General features: G+C 43.8%; 1 long non-coding RNA gene across 2 annotated transcripts in view; it reads right to left on the minus strand.

Annotated features, from left to right (window-relative positions):
* Positions 1 to 19,508, minus strand: part of LOC147248428 (uncharacterized) — a 51,197-nt gene that overhangs the window by 10,874 nt on the left and 20,815 nt on the right. For both annotated transcript variants that reach the window (XR_015119514.1, XR_015119515.1), the window contains exons 3-4: positions 14,413 to 14,591; positions 11,808 to 11,891 (exon numbers count right to left, since the gene is read on the minus strand). This is a non-coding gene — a long non-coding RNA (uncharacterized LOC147248428). The remainder of the gene's footprint in view (positions 1 to 11,807; positions 11,892 to 14,412; positions 14,592 to 19,508) is intronic.

Genomic DNA, 19,508 nt, shown 5'->3' on the forward strand with positions numbered 1-19,508 from the left:
AGGAACTTTAACCACCCGCACAGTTGCATTGTTAAATTAGGGATTTCAATCCATCGGCACGGTTAAAAGAACTGACGTGCTGTGTATTAAAGATGAGAAAATATATAATCTAAGCTGTATTGCATGCATTTAAAAAAACAAAAACAAATAATTTGAGTCCCAGGCTGACTCTTCGGGCTGTGTAATAAAATCGATGGACAAAAGTATCACATTTTTCCCACGATACTGCATTGATATTCCAATGCAGATTATAATACTTTTTTAACTTTATAGCAAGCATATTTAATGTGTTCAGTAACAGGTGTACAACTGTGCCAATTTTTACAAATACCGTTTTAAAGAAGTGGAATTTTAATGGAGGAGTTTTTCAGATGTCAGTGTAATGTAATATACATATAATCAGAATAACCAGGTGGTACCCAGCAAGTTGGGATTTTCACCTCCAGGTTGAAAACGCGCGGTGAAATTTGACGAGCACCAGAATATCTTTTGTGTAGTAACATATTGAGGCCCAGCCCTTAAATAAAATATCGCTGCCCAGTCAACATAGAATTTCAACAGCATTTAACAAGTTTTACATGTTTAATTTTTCATCAGTCTTCACATACTCTTTATATTTGACGAGTATTGGGGGCGGAGTTCTGGAAGTGACGTGTAAAACAAGCCAAGTTCTTGAGTTAATGTCTATGTTCAAACACAGTTTGCGGTTCATAATCTCGGTCTCCCCCCCCCCCCCCAGCTGTTTCCTGTGTGCATGTGTTCACTTGTGCATGTCAGCCCAGTGGTCCAGAGGGTGAGGTTTAGTATACACAGGCAACCGATACAAACACTTTAGTTTGTATTAAATCCCCTTAACATGTGCACCAGCGGACCCACAGTCTCTCATCTTCACTGCATTTGAATAAAAATGCACCTTAATGATGAAAGAGGGAGAACTCCTCTTCCGCGGTTTAAAAAAAATAGAAGCAGCCCTGAAATGTAAGCTTGTCTGTCCTTGATATCCCCGCCAATTTATTTGGGTTGTCTGTCAGCAATGCCATCCATCTGAAACATGAAGACAATGATGAAGCTGTCTCATTTGGCAGCTGTGGTCTCTTGTCAGGAGCCAACCAACTCCTTTGCATGCAATGCGGATGTTGCAGCCTACCTTGTCTGGCCAGTCCTCAAATTAAGCAGGTATAGCTGGTTGGTGACAATCACTTTAGAGCTGTAGTTGCAGCAGTGAGCATAAATTATTCCAACTGTGCCTCTGAACTGCGTTGACATCTGCATACGACAAGGAAATCAAAGCGGCTGCCCAGTAAGGTGAGCTGTGCGTCCGGAGTGCGGCTCTGAAAAACGCTCTGATGGTGCCAATGACGAGCCACAACCTCCCGAGACACGGACAGCCAAAGCTGTCGGGGTGACTCAATCTATTAATGCTCCAGGAACAAAGAGCAGAAATTCATCCCACAGAATATGAATAGAGGAAAAAAAATGTCTCACAGAACAGAATAATCACCACATTCCCATGAGCTTAAGTCAAATAGACCGGACAGGACCTAACAGGACACGGAAAAGTGTGACTTATTGTTAGCCTTTATTTATTCTCTTCCCTGCTTAAACATTTATACAGTAAAAGCCACAACTCTTAGAAAAACCATCCATCGTGAGCTGCCGACCACTGAGCAGTGGGTCGCTCTGGCGTTGCTCAAGGGCACTTTCATATTCTTTACCAACGGAGGAGATTTACACCTCTGCTCTGATTTTTCCCGTGGAGATCGGAGCAATCACATTCCCACTTCTCAAAGCCTCCAGTCCTCCAACTGGACGGCTGGAACATATCGACACGATGCTCCGTCTCATAATTCCGCCTGAGGCTCGTCCAGGATATTTGTGGATGTACAAGTCGCCCTCTGACACTTAAAGGTGGAGGTGTTGACGGAGGAACTCCAAGCAACTGACACAACTGAGGGAGACGATTTCTAATGTCCCTGCCGAGAGACGTTCAACACAAGAACGTGTCTGACTGGTGGATGGAAGCGGATACTCCACCCAAACTGAAATACTCTCCGGCGAGCACTTCAGATGTCAGATCCTTCTCATAGACAAGCGCAATAACAGATATTACAGGAGACGTAACTGAGCACACACACCGACACACATGAAACACTCACATGCACATAAATCTTGCGCATTTAAATCGTAATCTTCACGTTGATGGACTATCCGAGGTGTTTAGTTTTGCTACTATTTATCACAGACATAGTCTTGGCTCTGAACTTGAGAAGCAAGAGATTTGTGGGGAAATGGAGGACATCTTTAATCTCCATTTAGGGTTTGAGTGTCTGCGCTAGTTAGGGCAGTTGTGTTTGGTTCAAAGTAGAAACAGACCCAGAGGAACCTTGGGTTGAGGGTTAAAGAAAGGCCAACACTGATGATCCACGATGAATCTTTGGAAAAATAACTGGAGTGGGTTTTTTTTTTTTTTTTCTTTTTCAGTGTAAATTATTCTTTGGCTGAAGTCACCAGCGGTACAACAGAATGGATTTTTCAGCCTCGCTTCTCAGAACCTCTTCAGCGGGCACCGCTGTGTGTCCTAAGACAAGTGTGAGTGGCCGTAGGTCATTAATGTGATCTGAGAAATTAACCTGAATGTCAAGGACAATTATGACAACAGGAAACCAAAAATCAAATGTATTCAGTATATAGTGACAAAGGGGTGGAGCTGTGCAGTGACTGAACAAACACTTCAGACTTTAGACACCAGAGAAACCGGTGTTTGATCCCTCGAAGCAACCGCGAGTCAAAGTTTTGTCCGTCTTTTATAAGAACATGTAAGTGTGTAACACACACACGAGACAGATCTTGGCAAAATTAAAGCTTCATAAATGACAAAATCAGCAGGAGCGGCATATGTCAGGGAGGTTTGGGTTTCCTGTCTCCTTGTAAGAAACAAGACATGCTCGCATCTTTAACGTGTTCTGAGGGTGAAACTTGTTTACTTGAATCCAGTTGATTCGACACGAAGAACTAACCAATGGTCACCAGGCCTGGTTAGTAGCTTTTTGCTCCCTCATAATGTTACAATCTGGAATGCATCGTTCTAAATTCCACGCCAACAGCGAGAGAAAAGCTCTGAACTGTGAGTGCAGGCTCTGATCTCGTGCTGCAGCTCCAGAGAGATCAGAGGAGAGAACCCCTTCACGCTGCACTGTGTCACCATCGCCTCCTAAGGAACAAAGTGCTATTACATCACAAGATGGACAGCTTTTAGAGGCTAAAATTATCCCCTAACAAGTTCTACCTTCAACAAAAGAGCCGTAATGCTCCTGTATCTGAACCACGGCTGCGGTGCATCATAAATCATCATTAGTTTTCATCGTGGATTTGTAACAGGCGAATATGTGTCATATCAAAGGGTTGGAACAAATGACTCATATGGGATTGGTGAACATGTTGGCACAAAGTTCATAAACAAATCATCTTTTCATTTTGGTGAGGAGGAACTCTCACTAACTACATCCGTCTCCAACACATTTGGGATGAGCCACATGAGTCAGGCGGTGGTTGTCTCTCGACTCCACACATCAGAGATCTCCACCGAAGTCTGGGGACCGGAACGCCAGGTAGATGCAGAGAACAGCCACCAGCAACCCACGCCGCTCACGCTGTGCCAATGACACACCCTGCAGGAAATGGTGCTCTCCCCCAATTCTCCTTCACAGAGAAAAAACTAAGACACAACCAAACTGATCTTGTGTCAGCTCAACTGGGTCCGCCTGTGACGCGTAACGTGAGTGTAGCCACAGTTGTTGCAGTCAATAATCACCGTAGCAGCTACGCCGACCGCCAGCCATCTCTCCCCCTCTCTCTTTATCACAATAGGTCTGTTTTTACTTCTCAATCGCACCATGATGCTGGTATTCACAATGACAGAAGCTCAACAGAACTCTCTGCGTTTGTGTTGCAGCGAAGGCAGAACAAACAGAGCCGATGTAGCAGCTTCTAAATCCTGCTCCACCCCTGACGCCACACATCACGACAGTCCGGCTCTGTCACAGATGTAACGAGCAGAAAGCGGCGGTTTGGATGGATGAATGAATCGTGTCCTTATCAGAGATTGTGTTTGTATTAAAGTGATGAATGTTTTTCATGCCAAACACAGCAAACAAGAACTTCTGAGAGAGTTTTCTTTGGCGACTTTGACTGAGCCAACCAATGGGACAACATTTACGGGTACACAACTTCAGCGTGTCACCGTCCGACCTGAAGCGCCATCCAGAAGACTCTGGATTGGTTCTGCAATATACGCCTCTAATCTTCTCCACCATTCATGTTCAAGTGTCTGGACACTTTGTTCATGTGGTCAGAAGACACAGATTGACTGAGAAAGACCTCAGTCTGGGTCACAGGTGAAGAGACGAGGCAGAAACACAAAAGGGAGGCTGATTTATTGACAACGATGTACAAGAAGTGATGGATCTGGGCATCCAGGGAGCATTCCTCAACAAACAGACATGATGGAGAGATGCAGAGAGAGAGAGAGGGAGAGGGAGAGATGTGACGAAGGGTAGAACATAAAAGCAGATGTACGCAACAATCAGAACAAAAGAGAAAGGCTAGATCAAGATCAGCGCGATCGAAGAGGATTTGATCACATCAAGACTAGATTGAGAGCAAACGAGAGAGAAATTAATGATAGATGCAAAGAGAAGAGAGCTGCCTGAGAAAAGTGAGGGAAACATAGAAGGAAGGGGGGGTTGAAAAAGTTGGACAAGTGAAAGAAAGAAGAGACAAAAGGCAGAAAGAAAGATCACAAGGGAGACAGAATAGAACTGACAAAGATATATAGACGAGGGAGGAGGAGATAAAGAGAGAGGTTGAGGGGGGGAGAAAACTGCTTTTCTAAGTCAACCAGGAGGAGAGTGCCAGCTGTGTTTATCTGACCTTTGACCTTAAGGCCACTCCAATCTCAACAAGACCTCAGCCTGACTAGCAGGCAACCGCACGTACACGTACACGCACACACAAACACAGACACACACCTTACCAGAGTACTGCAGATTACTGGAGCTCCACTTTACGTGATTAAAACAGAGTAAAGGTTAGACCCACTGACCAAGCAGGAAACACAGACGCTGAACACACCTGGAGGAAAACAGAACTATCCTGGCATTGGGTAACAGGCCAAGAAATTAGTGTGTGTGTGTGTGTGTGTGTGTGTGTTTATCCACTCGGTTATACCTCACACTTCTCATGAATGTGGGAACAATGTAGTCGACCCACTTGCCAAAGCATGCAGATATATTTCTCTCAATTATGTGATAAAACTGTTTGATTTCCCTCCTTGGCTAAAGCTCCAGGTACACTGGACAGCTTTCACAACCCTAACAGATCATGAAGAGGAAGTACAGTATGTAGCGGGTACTAATGACGGTCACAGGAAGCGACTGGCTCCAGCAGATGTGTCATGACGACTGAGGAACTGGGGATCAGACTTTTAAGGTCTGCAACGGCTACAAAAATCAAACGTGTTTCATGACGCTTGGTCTCAGGAGTCTGCTCTCCACAGACACTGATACACGCCTGCACCCGTATCTTTGTGTCAACTTGCAACGCCAGCAGGCCCCAACTAGTGCAGACTGTGGTGCGATAGCGAATCCTGTGTAAGACGCTGGATGAAAATCATCAGCTGTACTTCCTGGATAAAATGCAGGAGATGGATGAATGCATTATTTGTTTGGGTTGGATCAAAGCCTCCGCACACCCCTGCTACAACCTGAAATGTTTCCAGGCCTCCATAACTCAGCCCTCTTTTCTCATTCTTCACCATATATACTGATCTTTTGTTCCCTCCCCATTTCATACCCTCTCACCCCTTGTCTAATCTGTCCCCAAAATGATCTCTCTTCCTCTTTTTGTCCCTATGAAATATGTCCAGCTGGAGAGAGGGAGATGCAGCTGGTTTTAACACCATAAGATGGATGGATGGATGTGTGGAGGAGGGGGCAGGAAGGGAGTTATATGGAGCGAGAGATGAAGATATGACAGAGGCTGACAGGAGGATGGTGGAAGAGAAGATGGAGAGGTCTCTAAGTGGGTGGAGAAGGAGAAACAGCACACATCTTGGTTGGGAAATCATTTAAAGATCAATTTATCTAAAAAAACAAATCTGCCTCAAAAACTAATGGGCGGAGTTTAAAGAAATTAGATGGGAAGATAAGCGATATTACCAGGACCCAGTGACCAACTAGTGGAGGGGCTCTGAGTCAGGTTATCGACATCCTGCGTCCTCCCGGCGCTCTCTCGCACAGTGTAGATGTGGTCTGTCTTCATGCTTTGCACAGTTTCGGTTGCACACACTCAACCTCACTACACCGGTATTTCGGTTGTAATTAATTTGCTCCCCCCCCCCCCCAAAAAAAGAGAGATAAAACACACAATAAACAAAGATTCATATCTTTAATATTTTGTTTCAGATGTCCTTACTTTTCCCAGCGCTAATGTTGAGGGAAATTCTTCTGGTTACGATAATCGTGCATTGAAAATGCAATAGTTTTATTAACTTTATGCTTCTATCTATTAAATACCTGCAGAGGAAAAAGAATCAGGGCATCAAAGATTGACATCATGGCCAAACACGGCTGCGGAAGTCAAATCCGGGTATGATTGTACAGACGTCTGTATCCTGATAAGTGTAAGACCATTTCATAAAAGCTTTTTTTTTTTATGAAGAAAGTAACGCAATTTAACACTGAACAAAGCTCTCAAATGTCTGAGTAAGAAGAAAAATAGTCATTAGAGCCGATGTGACAAAATCCTGCAGAGTAAAAGATAAACGGGAAGACAACCGGTTCAAACCCTCCCACTGAAGCGGTTTGTTTGGATGAAACTGACGCCAGAAACAGTTACGATGGCTGAAGACGAAAGAGCAGCGCCTCTCATCAATAAAACCTCCAAGAAAAGATGTGCCACCGCATCGCCCACACAAGCCAGAGTGAAAGAAAAGGCAGCAAAGACGGGGATTATCATATTAAACTCCCCCCTCAACACCAACCAAACATCTCATATCATATAATCACACCTATACTTAACATATTAATTTGGCATTTGAGGATTAGTTTGATAAATTACACTGGCGACCACTGATATCTCTGATACATGGAGTGCTTTGGCTTTTAGCTGGCCCATTCTCACAATGAGTCACGGCATTATTCTTCTCAGACTGAGACAAACGGGGATTACCGGGCTTACCTACTGCCACACAGGTAGACACACACACACACACACACACACACACACAGACGCTCAAGCATTAAGATAAGCACAATTAAACACAAACACAGAAGGCATGACAAGGATCCAGCACCTTTGCAATCACGTTAAATGTTTTGGCAAAAGTTTGGCGGTGAAGAAAAGAAGAGGGAACATGATTTTACCAGCCAGATGGGTTTAAGGACCAGTGAAGTTTGTTGGATCCAGTTTTCCTGTTACCCCTAAAGATACAGCTTCAGGTTCCCATGAGAAGTGTTTTGCAACTACGTGGCTTTCATCAATCTGACAGCTTGTGTAAGCTGTGTATATTTCAAAACGCCAAGCCGCTGAGTTCTACTAGTTTTCTCAAAATGCACGTTCACTCGCCAGCACTACAAATACTGCAGCACAGTGATACGCCTGTGTAGCCGTCACAGTAACCTTGACCTTTGACCACCAAAAGCTTTCAGGTGCTTCTCGAGTCCCAGTGCACATTTGTGCCTAATCTGAGGAAATTCTCTCGAGATGTTCCTGAGATGTCATGTCAACAAGAACGGGGCGGATGGACAAACCCACTCAGAGAACACCGCCATGACGGTGGCAGTGTTAGAGGCTTTTTTATCCTTACACTCAAACTTCCAGCCCGGTGTGCACTGCCTGAGCCTTCCTGGATGTCTGATTCCACCTTTAATGACCTAAAATAAACACTTTAAAAAAAATTTCTTTTTAGTGTTTTATGTTGCGTTTGTCGTCATATGACTGAGGCTCCACACTTGGGCCAACAACAGATTCTCATACATGCAGGAACTTGAACTTCTTCCTACGCCGCCAGTTGTCATGTGACCAAAAATGTCATTATCCAGTAGAGTTAGAATTCACCCAAGATAAACTCCATTCTGCAGACGTCATCCCAAATCTTCCCCAGTCACAACATTTTTGCACTATTATTTGAACTTTTACAGAGGACAAATATTTATACAACGTTCCCATTCGTTTATCCTGGAGCTGCACATGAATCTGCCAGTGCATTTGCACTGGAATTCTGATTTATTAATCAAATTATCATTTCTAATGATTTGATGCTGGTCAGGGTAAGGTGTTACTTTCATTGCTCAGTTGTGTTTACAGGGATCTCATGACTGTGCTAATGAGACTAGCGATGAAAAAGTTGTATGTACTCATTATAATTGCAGCAAAAAATACTGATACAGCAACTCTTTTGAATCTTTGACAAATCGCACTTTCCTGTCGGCTTAATCAACGAGGATGCTCCATAACAAATACGCTTCCTTTGGTGATGGAGCTCAAATTGCAACACACACCTACCCTAAAACATGTAGCCAAACTAAAAGAACCACACACCTTCATTAAAACACACACACACACACACACACACACACACACACACACACACACACACACACACACACACACACACACACACACACACACACACTTCACCCTAAACCCAACTCTACAGCCATCTTGTGCGTACATTGTCCGTTGCTCCTGAAACGTATTAGTCACACATGTTTGCATTCGTACACAAACCCGCCCAGTAACAAACAAAACGTGGGTCACACACCCACACGCGCACACACATGCACACACACACACACACACGCACACACACACACATTAAGACCCTAACATAACATGCATGTGCCACACAAATTTATTCACATACATTTGTGTCAGGGTGTTTGGGCGCACATGCATGAAGACAAACATATCATTGTGAGCTCACTTGCCTTCATAACTGACACGCACACACACACACACCACTGGTGGTCCTGCTTGGAGAAGAGCTAAAACTGTCTCCTTTGTCTCTCATGGGAGCCTCAGACAAAAGCAACAACCTGACAGGTAAACAAGCCGTCATGTTTGGGCAGACCCACCTGAGAAAGGCTCTTACCCCTCTGAGGCTCAGCAGACACACCCTCCGTCCCCCCGCCATCCTCCCTGTGCCATCTTCCCCCCGCCCTGCAGCCCACCGCCTTCCTCCCGGCTCCAGTCTGCAGCTTTTCTTAAACGACGTTCCTACATCTCTCCCCCAACATTTATCCTCGTCCTCCCACTGTTTAACTTTGGTCCTTCCTCTAAACAGAGACACTGAGCTCTCTTATGAAATCAGAGTTGAAGAACAAGTAGTAGCCTGTAACATACTGTCAAGAGGCAGCCATATTGGACGTCAGCAGCAACACAACACCTCATCAAATTCTATGGATGTAGAAAAACGTGTCTTATTTCTGTCCCGCTTTGAAATGTGACCGTCACTACTTACTAAATCTACTGTTTTCTGCTCTGTTTTTTGTTTCCAAATTGTAATGAATGAGATGATTATGGATTAATGGCCTTAACTGCAACACATCTAAAGTACTTGGAAGGTTAAGTAGGAAATGAGAGGATTAGCTAGTAGCTAAACAAAGCAGAATTAGAGGCGCCGACTCACATCCTCCACTGGTGAATAAAAGGTGAGTCTGGCTAACTGCTTGCGGACACCTTCAGCTCTCACTCCAAGCATTTCCAGCTCTTTCTTCAGCAAATTTCGTCTTTATCATAATCAATTAAATGACAATATTTCAATATATTTTAAGAAAGTTATACCAAAAATATGTAAGTGCTTTGCCTGAATAAGCTCTACTTTTCATGCTACGCTTGCAGGCGCGTCGCATCCTCTCACCCTCCTACAGCCAAGCCAGTTTCATTCAGGGGATTTCAAGCCATCGGTTTTGTATTGGAGGTCAATAAATGTCATAGACGACTTAACACCATGATGCAACTCCAGGCCTCAGCATTTAAATAATGTTTCACAGGTTTCTTCCTCTCCAGGAATAACATTCCCACTGTGACACTGAATATGTGGATTTTTTTTGTCTTTGCCAGCAGCTTTTGTCCAAAAATAGCTGCATCCCATTTCCCTATCAGTCAAATCTGAACTTGTTTGAGCTTTGGCGTGGAAACTCAATTATATCATCCTAATAAATTGACATTAAAAATCAACAGAGCATCGGAGTTTGATATTTACAAACCTCCACCTCACACACAGCTATCCTAAGTGCACGCACACGTACACACACTGGAGGAGCGAATCCCTGCCAAGTTCAGCCTTTCCAAAACAATTCAAAACATTTGGGAAGAGAGTCTCGCCGCGTAACACAAGAGTGTAACAAAAGCCACCCACACCTGCTTTATCACTGGAGTGTTTCCAGTGTTTTCCCTTCGACTAAACAGAGTCTGTCTCCTCGTTCTGCACAGCAGACGCCAAATGGAGGGAACGTTGTAATAAGGCCGTGAGAGCAGGCAGGAAAAAGATAATACAAAAGAAGAGAAAGAGCTGAGACTGGTGGTGAAGAGACGATGTTAACGGCCTCTTAGCGTTTGTAAGAGCCTCTGACAACTAACAAAAGGCTGATGATGCACAATGGTGGAAATGGATACAGTTGGAACAAACACACCCTAAAATCTCTTTAAAACAACACTGCAGTTTGTCATAAACCCCTGAATTATTTATCATTTACTATATTTGTGTTTCATTTGCAATAGTTTCCTCTTATATTTATGCTGGTACGTAGCTGCTCAGCCTTCTCTCTGTGCATGAAAGTAATTTATAATTTACAACTTCGGGCACTGTTCACTGAATGTTATTTAAAGCTTCATACAGAAGAATCTGAAATGCAGCAATCAGTGTGCCGCTGTTTGTTTTGATTCCTTTCTGTTGTGATTCGTTTTCCGATTGAGCTGATGTACAGGATCAGCATGCTGAGAAATGTTATGAAATGTGAAGCCAGTATCTACTGATTTGGAGTCCGTGGGTCAGATGACATGAAAGCTATCAGGAAAAAACATGAATTATGCTGTTTGCGTGTGCTACTGTGGGAAAACACACCCCTCCTGACTGAGAATAACCAGAGGCCCACGGCACTTCATCCTCCTCCTCTTTAACCTGCCCTGCTGGGTCAGGCTTCTGCGTTGGTGCTAGTGTGTGTATATGCACCTACTGTTAATCCGTACCTGCATCTGTGTGCCTGGCTCAGCGCACAAGAAGAGGAGGATGCAGCGGTGGTAGGCGAGCTCCGAGTGCCCTCTATTTGTTACGTGGTGGGTACCAGATTCATCTGAATCACTAGCTAGTGTGTGAAATACATGCATCCATCAGCATTTCAGTATCATTCTAAAGTGTAATCTTTTCTGTAATCCGTTTAAATCTTAGTTATGATATTCCTATGCATTTATGATTAGGCTGTTTCATTCAATGCAGGATTCAGAAAACTCACAACAACGCACTGGTCGTCCCCTTTTAGACAAAGTCAAAGATTTTGATTTATGACTGTGAAGGTTGTGTCTTCAGATGAATCTCCGGGCCTCGGTGCACTTTCACTGGCCTCACTGATGCTACAGTGTTTGTGCAGTTTTTATCAGAACTCATTACGTGAGAAGCAGTTGAAGTGTTTCGTGCCAAAGAATAGCATGTATAACTTTGGAGCAGCAGATACCGTTTTATCTGACAATCAAGATAAAACTGCCAGGGTGAGTTCACTGCTCCAACATTTCCCACACCATTCCCATACCTGGATCATGTGGAATTTCCAGAGAAGGGCAGTAAATTGTCCGGCGAGGTGACGTTGTCCTCTCCCTCATGAATACCTTTCACTCTAAGAGGAAGACACAAGAGAGGCATGTTGAGTTTCACCTTCTTGTCCTCTCTGAAAAACACATACATCACTTTTTTAGGGGAGGACGTGGGCCTGGGGTGGAGCTGTGCGTGTGTGTGCATTTGCGCGCGTGCACGTGTGTGTGTGTGTGTGTGTGTCTGTGTGTGTGTGTCTGTGTGTGTGCATGTGAGTGTGTGTTCAGCCCAGGACTTTCTCAGGTCCAGCAGCAGATGAATTGAAAAGGGAGCGCGGCGCTTTGTTAGACATGAAATATGTTGCTGACCTTTTTTGATGGACAAACAGGGCTGAGGTTCCAGAGTAAATATGTAGAGGAGGTTCAATTCATCCTCTGCGGTTTCTCTTGATCAATATATGCTAACTTGCCGCAGCCTGGCCAGGAACACGTCCCCTCCATTGGCTAACATGTTGTATCAACCTCTCAGAGAGAGACATAATCCACAGGTGGTTTTTAAAATACAACACTGTGGGCAATTCAGGGCGCGCTGTCATGTGCGTCTATAATTGAGACTCACGTTTGCCATTTTTGAGTTGCAAACCAAACTAGGAATTAAGTGATCAGGATTTTCAAGTATTACTCAAGCAGTAACACAGCAACAAGTGTGACATCAACCCCAGGAAGCCAAGAAAGCCTTACAGACCAGAGTGGCACGTGAATCCCCATCAGCTGCAGGATGACATTTTATTCTAGTGACCAGACAAATTGGCGATTGCTGCAGCAGTGACATCATAAAACACTATTCAACACATCACACTAGCTGCCTCCGACAGCGCTACATTGTTGAGGCAGGAATTCCACACGTCAGCCACAAAAGGATCCGAATTGAATTTCTGTTGCTCCCTTTCCCAAAGACCGGGTCATGACCCACAGGTGTGTCACAGGAGAAGAACTTCCACTGTCTTTAATGGTTCATATCTGCAGTACACATGTGTTTTCAATAACATGTGCACAAAATAAAATGATTTATAAACACATCTTGGAAGCAAAAACAGTCAAGAATGTTCGTTTAAACGCAGATTCACTCTCTTAATATTTATAGAGAAGATCGAGTGGGAAGTGCAATGCTACTTGCTCTCATTTTTTAGAAAGCAGGTTTCGAGAAAAAACAAGTGCAGTCCAGTGGCAGAGTTCAAGGGTCACAGTCATTTCATATATTTCTGCAGTATCAGGTTGTTTGTGTCTAGTGCCATGTTTGGTCTGCAGGCCCGTGACTGAACCTGAATCCTCAGAAGAAACCTCTGTGTCACAAAACTCTCTGGCAAGATAAAAATGCAATTCCAAAGAGCAACACAAGCGTTCTCCAACACCTGGTCAGAATTGTGTTGTTCCCTCTCTCCAAATTTTGAAGTTTTGCCAGTTCCCCTTAAATTATAAAATATTTCAGCTCAGCCAAAATGTGGTGACACGGGAACACGGAAGAATCATTTCTCCAGCGCTTGAAAACTCTCATCTTTTAAAAATATTCAGCAAACATCACCGTGATTGAGTTAATGTCCCACAAAGCTCGTGGCAAGCTACCGGAACATGTTTGCTAACCTCAGTCTTCACTTTCACATGGAACCAGTAGGCTAGCTTTTCCACAAATGATGCACACAGCACCTCCTTTGTTTGTACTTTGTGTAAAGTTTTTATTGTCGAAGGTTCTGACAAACTGACACAGATAAGCTGCTCCTTTGTTGCTGCTGTACCTCTGTGACCACGCCCACCAGACAGACGTGTAGGGATACATATGACGATGACTTGTAACTCGTCAGATACTTCCTTAATGTTATCAAGCCCAATAAAAATTGTTCATAAGTTCCCAAGTCTAAATTTACTTATAATTTAAGTGCAACTCAGGTCCAAGTCTGACAACAGAGTCCGGGGACCAGTAGAGGAAATAAGGAGCGCCAAGACACAATCAATCACAATTTCTCTGTTAGCTACTGGCTTAGCTGTACCTTCAGACACACCAGTGCCTCTGAAACAGCTACCACAAAATATAATTGAGAAATTACAGAAAGGATACTAATAAGCAGCGTGTGTGCTCTGAGGTCATACAGCTGTATGAGTGAGTACGTGTATGTGTACACAGGAGTGGGTTTGTCATGTTTACTCGCCAGGTCCTCTACTGGGCCTACTTCCAGTGAGCAGGCGGGTACACCGACAGGCAGGGAGGCCTCGGCAGCTTCTTAATCATTTCTCTCTCCTTTTTGTTTCTCTTCTGACAGTCCTTCGCTCTTGTGTGACGGCCCACAACGCCGCCCCAGCCTGCTTCGCTTTTCAGGGCTCCTGAAGCGAGACTACTAATGCACTTGCTGCTCTCCTCACCACCTCCCTGGTCTGCCCTGAGTTCCAAACTCCCGTGACAGCGTAGGACACTCACTTTGTCTCCTATGTTTGTCCTAAAATTGTTTCAATATGTATTTTTGGGAATGGTAATGTTTGCATAATAAATCTTTATGTCATGGGAATACAAAGAACTATAGTTTGAAACCTGGGCGGGTCGGATTGGATACTCACTTGCTCTCTTTCTCTGTCTCTCTCTCTTCCTCGTTTACTTTCCACTCTAACTTCCATTCTCTGGCTGTATCAGGTTGTTTTTCCAGCTTGCTGTCAGTAGGTTTATATAGACACACTTCAGGCCCCGTGCAGAGGCTGGAGCCGCCTTCCTCTGAGTAACCTTTGGCAGCTCTCATGCCCTGAGAACATACACACGCAATGAACATTGTGTTGCCATACACATTTCTAAGATGATCCAAAGGCCTGTGAATCATACGCTAGGGATGGTGCCAAAAAATCCACTTAACTATGTGCCGAGTAAGCATTTTGGACTTCATGCTAAAATCAACCCAACTTGTAATATTGCTAGTTTTCAAACGTGACTCGTGTTATGTGGCTAACAGGTAGTCTGAGCAGCAGTGGTGAAGGAGGGAGAAACAAACAATGGAATTTAACGACTGCAAAAAAAGTCCAAAAAAATTGAATGCGCTCCAAAATGAGGAAGTAGAGGAGTGACCACTGACACAGGCCAGGAACAAGTGCAAATCCTCTCTGGTAGCAAAGATCCAAAGTCACAATGACCGCCAGCACAATACAAAATAATTCAGTCTATCAGGAACTAGCTTAGCTAAATTTTATTTCATTTCATTTCTGGTGTGTGGTGCGAGCCACTCTGCGACTTTACACCCAGCGCTTTCTTCACCAGGAGCCGTTCTTTCTTCGTTCCTACCCGAGAGACGACTCGGTAACGTCGACAGGGCGTGTAACTGTCCAAATGTTCAGAGGCTATCAGTGGGTGTGGTCAGGCAGAGAGGAAGAAGGCTTTCGATGAACTTACAGTCCCCTCGGGGCCATGAATTGAACTGTAGCAGCACTGTCGCCGGGACAAAAAGACAAAAACAAAACACAGGTATAGACTCTGGTCAAATCTGATGGAGAAAATGCTTAAAAAATTAATTTCATCAATTACACTTGTGTTCACCCTGCTATGACAGGTCAAAACAGCTGCTGCGGGAAAGAGGCCGAATTACCAAATTAGGCAGTTAGCGTCTCCTGGGCAACCTTGAACTGCAGTTGAACCCTGGTTCCGACGGCTTCCATTTTTCCCCGAACGCATGAGTGGTATGTCCACTGAATCAAACTAAATTAATTTTTAAGATTCAAGCAAAAAGAGGAAAATATGAACAGTTTAATTGCAGGTTTGTGGCGTGGATATCTTTTGTCCTAAATTACCCAAAGGATTTTTTGCAGGGGTTCTCATCATTGATACATCCCTAACTGGAAAAATATAACATTTAACATACAGAGCATGTGTTTAATTTGTTTTCTCTTATAAAAAAACAACAACAAACAAACCAGGAATTTATAAAGAAAATTGGGATTGAGGGCGTAAAAATTCTGCATCAATAGTCAGTATTTGTGAACAGGACTGAGGCTGTCAAAAAAATATTAATATACAATCATTTTATGGGAGCATTGTGACATTTTTGTCCTTAATGACCCCAGATGAAGGTTTTTTTGAAGAGTGCACACGAGTTCACGCGTGTCACTGTTTAAACATCATGTAGTGCTTCTTGTATAAAGGTCACTCAAATTCCTGAAAGAGAGGAACTACGCTGAGATGTGGGCTACAAACTGTACAGCTGAAATCTTCCAGAGAAGCCACGTGACGCTGCAGGTTTTTATTGTCCCTCGCCGGTGACAGAAGCCGACAGAGACGGGAGGAAGGGGATTGACAGTTTCCCTCCATGAGCCAGACGCTGAAAGCGGGGAAGCAGAGAGGGGGAAGAGTGCTGGGATCTTAGTGGGACAGCGCAGGGCAACACTATCCCAAACACAGCAGAGTCCTATAAGTCTCTGCCATAAATCTCCCAGTGTGTCAAGCCACAGCCAAGCTTGTTCAGTGCTGCTTGAGAGGCCAAAATCCAGATGTTGGCAAGAGAGAGACAGTAAATAAAACAATCTATCAAAACGGAAGGACAGAAGATGATTTTTTGGGGGGGGGGGGGGTTCTTTTTTAAGAAGACTTTATGTAACTGATATTAGAATGAAAAATGTTTTAAGTGATTATCAATAAGGTTGTGTGGGTTGTTCAGAACTCATGATACAAACTCCCCAAGTGAGTGAAATCAGTACTTTAATCCTGTTTGGGACGACGCGGATATCATAGCAGCATGCGCTTCTGTAGCTCAAGATGTTTCTGAATACGAAACAGGCCTGTTCCTCTGGATGAGGTTTTATCATTTATAGACGCAGGTGGATTGAAGGGATAAACAGATATGGAAACTTCATCGTGGAATAAATGTTCACGGCTTAAAATCTTAGGAGTATGTTTTATGGTTTATGACCGGCAGACGTGAACTCTTGCTGGCCTGAATGCTCAATGACCTGATTGTAACCCAGTTTTTGTTGTGTCTTAAGACTCAATAAACAAAACATGACGAAGGTTCCTAGAAAACACTCAGGCTTTTTTAGATATTGAGGTCGCTCTGAGGAAGCGTTTGAGGATTTGCAGCTGCTGCGGGAGTGATTTCAAAATAAAAGCATTGACTCGCCTCGTTTAAAAATGAACATGTAACAGAAGTTTATTCATACACCGAACTGAGGAGTGAACGTTTAAAGTCACGGGAAAGTTTACATCTGATAGTTCTCGTCTCAGAAACGTTTCGCCATTTATAATCAATCTGATGCTCTCAAACATCATTTTTGATGAACACACGCAAACTTTGTGAAGCTACACATGAAGGATTTGTGTGTTCCGAGGTTCATACGTTTATCTAACAGTAGTGTGCTGCTGCCATTTGGAGTCGCCAACGCGCCCAACCTTGGACTCCACAGCACAGGCGTGTTAACACCCTCTTTAAAAATGTGGTGATATTTTCGTCTCAGCCTCTACGAGCCTCGTCTTTATTTCAATCATGATTTCCTTCCAAACATAAAAATCCACTCTTGCAGTATCGCATCAAATGGAAATATTCTAAGACGTGTGCATCATTGTACACACCGGATGTTTTCAGCCAGCTTCAGGGGAGAGAGGAGAAAGAATATCCAAGGACATCATGGAAAACAGTTGTATGTGATTTAATTAAAGATACCTGGGGAGGAGAGAGTAGTCGGGGGCAACTGTACTTCCCAAGAGTCAGGAACTAATAAATGACTGGAGATTGAGATGTTTCATATACTCATTGTACTCTGAAATTATGTAAAACAGCAATATTAGGCTTGCCTGGCAAAATCTTTGACTGTCTGGGATCAAATCATATAATGATGATCTTACATGGGCATCCAGACACAAAGCTATAAATAGAGAAGGGAGGGGAACCCATTCCAAGCTTGGTCTGAGGGCCGGCCTTGCAGCTCAGACTATAAAAAAACAAAAACAAAACTCGTTGGTAGTTTCAAAATACTTTTAAATTCACTCTTGACAGCTTTGGGTGAAATCAGAAAATGGAGCCAACTAATGGGTTTGTGGCACTGAAGAGGTGAGATGAACAAAACATAAATCTGCCCTCAAACAGTAAAGTGTTCAGTCGTTAATTGCCCTCTCAAAGCTGCAGTAATAGAGGAGCAGGGCGATTCTGAGGTGATGTTGTACTTTTTGGGGAGTTTAGGTTTCTTTTTTTTAACCTCCAGCATCAGTGGACCAAGATCAAATAATCATTCAGATTGATCCAAACTATTGATGATGTTCAAAATTTGAGATGAAAGTTGATCTTACGCTTAGACGAGCCTGGTTTCCATTAGAGTAAAATGACGGACAGTCGCCTTGTTCAGCCGTGGCACGAGTAAAAGGTTGCTACACAGACAGTTTTTGTGGTCTACCAAAAGGAAACATCACTTTAGCCAGCATTATGCTCATTCTCAGATGAGAAACTGGAAGCTGGACGTCCGATTCTCATCAGCGCTAAGCCAAAGAGGCCAGTCGAATTGGGATAAAGTGGAAAAAAGGGATGATGCCTCCTCTTGAAATGATGATCTATGCAGCAGGCCTGTTTATGTTGGTAATCTCCGAGCCCTGCGTAATCAAAACATCACTAATTTCACTGCTGATCGGAAACTGTGACATCTGTGTTTTAAACACACTTCAAGGGGTTAAAGAAAAAAGGGGCAACTGGGAAGCATCCATTCTTCATAATAGCCCCAGTGATGAGAGGGTGACTTCATCCTCATCCTGTTTTGAAGTGGATAGAAATCCATAGTGGAAACAGTAAATATCCATGCATAGCTGGCGCACCCTCCAACGTGTGTATCTGTTTGTGTGTTTGGCTTGTTGACACGCATGCAAACTCTCCAGCTCTGCTCTGAGTTACACTGCAACGTCAAACTCATAAAACCTTTCTGATTGATTCGACAGGGTCTGGACGACACACACACACACACACACACACACACACGCAGCTCTAAAGCACTTCTGTGCTTTTCACTCAGCGGAAACAGGCCTGCCTGCTAAAGCCACCAGCTCTACGACGGAGACGATGGTCCACAGTGAAGAGAAATCTTGTTGAGATTAAACAGTCACCAGAAACTCTCATGGATTCAACAAGTGGATGTATGTGTGTGTGAATGAAATATGTGTGTTAAATGTATCATGAACACACACACAGACACACACACACATCCACCTTGACGGGGTGTGAACTTGTTTTGCAGCCTTATTTCAAAAGATGCATCAGCTCAATTTAGGAATAACTATTTACACTGCAAAGGTGACCACCAGACAGGTTCTGGCTGGCCGGTCAGCCACACACACACACACACACACACACACACACACACACACTTCCCCCACTTCACACACTCCAAACGGGCTAAATAATCCCTCCACCTATTTGCACAGGAGAGATGGCCTCACCTTCAGGGTACTACTTAACTCTTCCAGTCACTCACTGAGTAATCACAGCGTTCTCCTATCTACCTACCTGTCTCTCTAATTACAGTGTGTGTGTGTGTGTGTGTGTGTGTGTGTGTGTGCAATGCTGACCTCACAAGCAGACAAATATAGCAGCTGATACTCACTATTTATCACTATTTAGTGGACAGGGTTGTGTTCTAGCAGCAGCAGCAGCAGCAGCAGCAGCTGATGGTCAGGACTGTCACATGAGGTTTAAACCATGCAA

The sequence above is a fragment of the Aulostomus chinensis genome, chromosome 15 (assembly GCF_037954235.1).
Source record: "Aulostomus chinensis isolate RoL2024-O1b breed Wild chromosome 15, RoL_Achi_v1.0, whole genome shotgun sequence".
Taxonomy (NCBI): Eukaryota; Metazoa; Chordata; class Actinopteri; order Syngnathiformes; family Aulostomidae; genus Aulostomus; species Aulostomus chinensis.